The sequence below is a fragment of the Siphateles boraxobius genome, unplaced genomic scaffold, assembly GCF_051911475.1.
Source record: "Siphateles boraxobius isolate OS27281-9 unplaced genomic scaffold, OSU_SipBor_1 105, whole genome shotgun sequence".
Classification (NCBI taxonomy): domain Eukaryota; kingdom Metazoa; phylum Chordata; class Actinopteri; order Cypriniformes; family Leuciscidae; genus Siphateles; species Siphateles boraxobius.
Genome location: NW_027508706.1, coordinates 242,968 through 251,036, shown reverse-complemented (window position 1 = coordinate 251,036; position 8,069 = coordinate 242,968).

The window sequence follows — 8,069 nt, the reverse complement described above, 5'->3', positions numbered from 1 at the left end:
AACTGACTTTAGGACCCAGCGGAACAGCTCATTTAATGCATATAGAGCTAATAGTTCGGCAGAGACACCCACATTTACCCTATGTGACATACATATTTGGAACTGGTTATTGCAAGTATTTAAGAGTTATTTTGAATTTAAGTTGAAAGAATGTGAAGATTGATAAAATCAATAAAAAAAATGAATACAAATCAAATGAAATAAGCTTTCTGGACAAAAAAAAAAAGTATAATTGTAGGGCTTCAGGTAGGAAGGATTTGTTACAGGATATAAGGATAAACTTTAACTTTATGTTAGCAGAAATATCCACAAAATTAAAAGCAACACTGAATTTTTTTTGCTGTTTATCTGACAATTACATGTGTGTGAAAGTTATGCTCATTTCTAAAGCAACAGTAAGAAATAGTTGCGGCCACGAAAAATATGCCGTTCCCTCAACATAGGATCTCAAGTTCACAACTTCACATCGCGTGTAAAGGGATCGGGATCACAGTCCCATGAGTTAATATCCTGCGGGCACGACATTATCACATTTCTAAGACTTAAAATGATGTGGCCAGGACAAACCTAAATGCATTGAACATGTCCCTTCCCAGTCTCCGTAGAATCCCATCTCCTTATATAAGAAAATATCAAAGTGCCACCTGCAAATAAAAGATGCCAGAACTTTTCTCAGAACTGTTTAAATATTGCATGAAACTTTGTTTCTTCAGTGTCTCAATGCTCTTTGAGGGCAGTGTATATCCACACAAGCAATGCATATAATGTGCTTGGAATAACAGATGAGGACAAGTTTTTAGGGGGAAAAAAGAGCAAAAACAACACAAAGAATAACAAGTAAAAACACTTTGGGTGTCAGATCAGTGGTGTCTGGTGTCTATTGCTTGCAGTTGTTTAGCAGATGACAACAACAGATCTGTTAAAAGGGGTTATGTTTAATGCAAAAAAAGTCTCTGAAGCGGCACTCACACAGAATGTAATGAGAAATCCCAGGAAGCATTACATGCACCTGTCAAAATATTCATAAAAACAACTATTAACCCCCTGAGACCCATTGAAGCGCAATTATAACAATGTTAACCAATTAAATAAAACCTATTATGCACTAAATACACGATTATATGAATTATTTACTGGCAAGGCTACTCAAGAAAGTATATGTACTTAACTTTTATAGTAACTACCTCAGTGTAAAAATATGGTAAGTATATATACAGTTAATATATTTGACATTAATTTAACTCATAAAAAAGTGAAAAAACTCATAACTTATTTTGATAAGTTCACTTTTACACAAGATTCAGCTATTTTAAGTTAGATTAATATAATTTAAGTTGAAATTAATTGTACAGCCAAGTTGATTGAACTTAAAAATGTATAGAGCAGCAACTGACCTTGTTTTTTTTACAGAGTAAAATTGAGAAACTTGGATTGAATCCATTAAACTCCTTTATAGGCCTCACTGAACCTGGAAGTTACAGAACAACTGTCCCCCAAATCACCGCAGTTCTGAATCTCATAACAGTGTATCACGTCCCACTGCTGAGGAAATGAAAAGATGCGTCAGGAGAGACAATTTATGGCAATTTTATATCTGATGTATTTCAGGTTTTATATAGTTAGCACAGTTGGCGGCTAATATCCCACAAACTTTTCTCACTGATTCCCTTCTGCTTCAGTTTTGTAGTACACGACTCTAGGCCGACTTTAAACTAATTGCTCTTTGATTCACAGGTATAATCAGAAAGAATAGTCTAATGATTATATCAGAAGGATTTCATAACCTGCTATGATTTAGCACTGTGGAACCAACAGGAAATGAACAACAATGCCGGTCACAAATAACAAAAGACACCATTTGTAAGAATTTAGGAGCTGCATTAAAAAACATCTTGAGTCCCAGCTTATCTATCTATCTATCCATCCATCCATCCATCCATCCATCCATCCATCCATCCATCCATCCATCCATCCATCCATCCATCCATCCATCTATCTATCTATCTATCTATCTATCTATCTATCTCCATAGGTTTATGTAACAGTATTCTGATGATGGGTAAAGAAATTATAAATAATGATGTTCATAACAATCCCGGAAGTGGCATATTGGTTAGAATGGACTAATTACAAAGGAAACAACTTGAATCACTTGAGACCATTACCTTCGAATCCAAACGAACTTGAGCTGAAGCTGAAGTTAGTGACTCCCGGCGAGCATCATGATGACACTGCAGTGCTAACAGGCAATTTGCCGACTAATGATCTGAAAAGAAGGTGACTATTCATAATAATAGCAGAACAACAGTTAGTGGTAATGAAGTGCAGACAGAAAATAGTGTTACTGTACAAAAACACTAGAAACAATTAATTTCACACTTAAGTGTTACATGCAAATTATTTGTAATTGCTAATTTAATCTAAGAATATAATACATACTGCCAAAATGCCACACACCACTGAATAGTACATCTGTGCATGTGTGCGAGTGTGTGTGTGTGCACTTACAAGGTTAATCATCAGTCTGATCCCTACGATCTCTGTTAGCCATGACTTTTCTGCGGTGATGTCTGTCATTAATGTTTCTGAGCTCAAGCGCTCCTTCGAGAGAATCCAGACAGTTGCTTGTCTTCTGATGGGGCCGTATTGATGAATGAAAACCATTAAGCAGAAGCTTGTTTGATCTGCTCAGTGGAGGAAGCCCCATAAACTGCCGGCATACCAATTTACACCCATCATTTATCTTTCCTTGCATGTCATCTTTAAGCACTTAAACAGACCATGTTTATTTTTAACTAACTAATATAATAGATGCACTTTTCACACACTCAAAGCATGTTCAAAAATGGACACGTGAGTGGCGGGTGCTGATTTATTTCGGCTAACTTTTACATTTGTTTTTTTAAGGAATTCTGTTTATAATAAGCTGAGTTGGTACTTTATCATTAGGCAGTGCAAGACTAATATGTCTATATTGGTTAATGTTGATTAAGTGAACACTTAGGTTTAATTTATAATGATCATAATGCAAGGCAAGCATCACATAAATTATATAAGTACATTGCATATATTTTTGGTGACATTCATTCAACAGTATTGGATTTGACTGTTTGATTCATAGATTAAGTATAGGCTATTTTAAATGAATCACATATACAGACTTTTGTGACAGTCCTCTGAGGATTTGTTACACCAGTCGGATACAAAATGTTAAACATTAATAAAAATAGTCATGGCGCCGTCTAGAATATATATACAGTAGCTGATATGAGGTCTGGGGTGATGGGCTCTTTTGACTCGGGCCTGTAAACAACCACTCAGAACAAGCAACCGCCTCAAGCAAGCACCATATCATTATGGCAGCAAGTCAAGTTCCAGTCACATTTTTTCCCTATTTTATAGTATTTTGTAGTCCAGATGTTAAACTGACTGTATATATATATCCATCAGGTAACCTGGTCAAAATGCAATAAACCAGCAGATCCATTTAGTGCAAAACACATTCAGTAACACCTGGAGTGAATTTTGACTGAATTTTCCTCTGCAGGAATGAAATTAAGTTTTGCCTGGAAAAATGCCAACCATGGTTATATCAGCAGGGCCACATTTGCCAGCTACAAAGATGTCGATACATTATGTAAAATCAAAGTCAATAATAGTATAGGCACTTCAAAGTGAAAAGGAGGCCGACGACGGGAAAAAATATCTCAGCTGTCCACGCAATGCGATGGTAAAGATTTTTTTTTCCATTCAACGCCCACAATTCCATTTGGCTTGCTCTTTTGTACTGAGATGTATTTTTGTTTTGTTTTGCGGTTTCCTTTATTCACAGTTAAGTGGTGGCATAGGAGTTTAACACCAAGCTAACTGAAACCAAAAAAATGTGTGCCTATAGGAATAAAAATGACAATTACGGTCATAAAGATAGGTGAGTAATTCGATTTTACAAATGCCTTTTAGCTTCTGATTATGGGTTCAAAACAGCAGTGTAGCAAATTAGCTCTAAGAAATAATAATCAATAACTCGTTATAATTGATTATGAACATTTGGATCAGTTAATAGAATTAACTCAATTAACCTGTGTGTCCTGTGAACAATTGTTTATTAATTCCAAGAAATGTGCATTTCCGGGGCATGGGAAATGTCTTTCTTACTTTACAGTATAAGAGCGAGTAGTCAAGATCTATGATTAGAGACAGTATATGAGCTTGAGACACGGACAAATTTACGTGTGACATGAACAAGATTCTTAACACTTAAACTACTCTAACATACACATACATACAGTTTAGCAAGAGAAAGAGAGCTGAAGCAGAATACAGGAAAGCCAGAAGTTATAGCATTGTTTGAATGCCCACTTTAAAAGGTGTAAGGATACTTTATGTATCTGATAATGAGACTAAGTTTGATACTTGCATGTCTCGCCCATTTGAATTAAACTGTCCTGATGCAATGTGTTGAGGCTCCAGTTGATCTTTGCTGATGTTGTCTTGATGAGAGAGAGCCAGTGTGAGTTAGAGGATCTTTGGTGAATGGAAAGACAAGGCCGCAGCCTGGCACAAGCTTGGGGATCCTTAGAAAACTTCTATTTATCATCTTCACATCAGGATTTCAGAAAGGACTAAGAGAGCTGATCTTGTGATCAGCTATTTTTAAAGCGTGATGATGTCACACCCTCTGGAGGTGTGTGAGCCAATAAGAATTTGTCCCTTTGGAGGGAGATTTTACGACCCTTTGTGTTCCAGCAGGGCATTTGAATATGTCATTTCATCGGGTGTTTAAGAAAAAGAAATTTCAAGATTCTTATAATACTAACACATCACAAAGTTGGAAAAATGTAATGCAAATTAACAAATGGGGGACGAAGATTGGAGTTTATAGAGACTAAACATGCCACACATATGATTTTGGTTAACCATAGTATGAAAGTCTGAAACATTAATCCAAAAAGAGTTTAGAAGAGAAAATGAAGACATAGGCCAAACCACATAAAAGGAAAATCATGAGATGGCAAAATTAGATACATGTTAATACATTTCTCACGTGATTATATATAGAATATATATGATTAAAAGGGTTTATTTCTCCTTCTCAGCAAGAATTAAGTGAGTGCCACAGCCCTCTGCAAATTCCATTTTGGGCTGGTAAAAATTCTTATCAGTCTTAATGTGTCCTGTAACAGGACACTGAGTTCTGCCAGTGCGTTAGCTTCATTTGTGATGTTAGTTTTAGGGGATGTTTTATAGACCTTTGTTTGGAGATCGAGTTTGCTGGATTATTCATTAAATATAATGAATCATTTGTGTGTGTCTGATTGGTCCAGATACTACACAGAAATAATATTCCTCTTGCAATTGGATGGATGGATAGAACGAATGACAGACAGACAGACAGACAGACAGATAGATAGATAGAATGTCAGACAGACGATATAGATGCATATAGATAGATAGATAGATAGATAGACGGATAGATGGAATGTCAGAAAGACAATAGATAGATAGATAGATAGATAGATAGATAGATAGATAGATAGATAGATAGATAGATAGATAGATAAATACATATAGATGGAATGTCAGACAAACCATAGATAGATAGATAGATAGATAGATAGATAGATAGATAGATAGATAGATAGATAGATAGATAGATAGATAGATGGCCTCAGCGTGAGTGGGTGCAACACATGGCCTGTCTGCTTACTCATTGTAATAGCTCTACAAATTTTTCCAATAACTTAGATTAGAACATTTCCCAACTCCTCCAATAATCGAGAGGGCTCACCGCACTCCGTCACAGCGATATATCTGGTCCAAGGCCTATTCTGATTTAACTTCTTAACTTTCAGGACAAGGTGAGAATCCTGCGTCTTGCCAGAGAAAAGAAGGAACTTCTGTTTAAAGGTACTCGCATCTATATTTATCCCGATTTCAGTGCCGAACTCACGAAGAAACGCCGGTGTTTTGATACAGTTAAACGGAAACTCCGTGAACTGAACCTGAAATACTCTCTCCGGTACCCGTGCACTTTAAGTGTCATTGTCGATGGCAAACCTCAAGTGTTTTCCTGCCGTAAAGCTGTGGAGGCTGCCTTCATGTCTCCCATGAACTCTCCCACATAACGGGTATAGTGACAGTTGGTTTGCGCTAATGCTGTGTGAACACTATTATTCCTGTCTGTTCCTCGCCTAACTTCAAGCCGTAATTGATAAGTTGTCCTATTGTGAAGGTTACGTCAACACGGCCTGATATTTCTTCTCATGGTTTTCTTTTTATCAATTAATTGGACGATTGTTTTATTTGACCTGGCATGTCTTTTAGTTATCTGCTGAAAATCAATGTTTGTACATCCGGTTGACATAAAACTGTACTGATGTAGCCTATTGCCCGTTGTTCTCAGTTATTGTCTAAAATTATTGTTATACGTTGTACTGTTTCACATTTTGCCATAGGCCTTTTGATTTGAAAACGAATGTCGGTATATTATTGCCTAATTGTTTTATTGATCCAACTCTACTTTATCTCTATTGCAGGACTATGTGTGTGCGATGAATGGTCTCTGTTTAGTTTCTTTATTTGGCCTTCTCACGGAGATGCCTTGGCACAAGAAGGGTGGGCCTGAATCTGTGTTTTTTTGTGATAATGTTTGTGTATTTTTTGTGTTTTTGTTGTTATATTACCATCATTCTTCTGCAACCCTATTAGATTTGTTTTTGCCTATACTCCATCTTATTCTCTAATCATTTTGTACTCCCATGAACTCTTGTTTTCTAACTGAATAACCATAAAGGGTTAAAAATTATTCATATGAATATTAGAAGTCTGTTGCCAAAAATGTATTTATACCGTGCATGGGTAGTCCATCATAATCCAAATATTATTACACTTTCTGAAACATGGATTAACAGTAAAAATTCTGACAACGAAATTAAATTTGAAAATTATACACTATATAGATCTGATAGAGACAGAGGCTCAATGGGTGGCGGTGTGGCTACATACGTCTCCTCTAACTTAGTGTCTGAGCTTATTACACCCTTAGTTAAACCAAAACATTTTGAATGCCTGTTTGTGAAAATAACTTTATCAGAATAAATATATAACTATTGGACACGTGTATAGACCTCCATCTGTCCCTGTAGAGTCCTCTGACTGTTTAATCTCCACCATTGACTCGATCCCTTGTAAAAATGAAATTATTATTTTAGGTGATTTCAACAAAAATTGGTTAGATAAGTCTTCTACTAAGGATAAAAATAATTTTGGAAATCTAAACCTAACACAACTTATAATGGAACCTACTCGAATTACCTCAACATGTCGGTCTTTACTCGATTGGATACTTGTCTCTCACCCTGATGGATTTACTAAAGCGGGTGTTTTGTCTGATTGCCTCAGTGACCACTCAGCTATTTATTGTATATGGAAGATTAGAATCCCTAAAGCTCCACCAAAATTAACAAACATTAGACAAATTAAGAAAATGAACATAGATCTATTTATTAATGATGTGATTAATATTAATTGGGATAGGTACCAATTAATTCCCAATGTTCAGGATGCCTGGGATTTTTTTGCATTCCGAGTTCACTCAAGTAATCGACAGACACGATCCCTGGAAAATATTAAAGGTGAAGGGAAGACACCTGCCATGGATAAGTACAGAACTTATAAGTCTCTTTAAAAAGAGGGACAAGGCTTGGGCTATATATCGTCAGACAAAGGTAAATGATGATTGGGAATCATACAGGCAGCTAAAAAATATATCTAAGACAAGGATCCGCAATGCAAAATCTAATTATTATAAAGAATGTCTCTGTAATAATTTTAAAAATCCTAAACAATTCTGGAACAGTTTAAAAGCCATAATAAACACTTCGGACAAAAGGCCCATTAATCAATTAAGAGATGGCAATATAATAATCTCTGACTCTCTATCTATTGCCCAAGTGTTCTGTCAGCATTTTTCCTGTGTCTGCTCTAACCCAATACTGAATGTTTCTTACACTGAAAGTTTTAAGAACAATTCTTCGCCTTGTCACAGTACCTTTTCCTTTACGAAAATA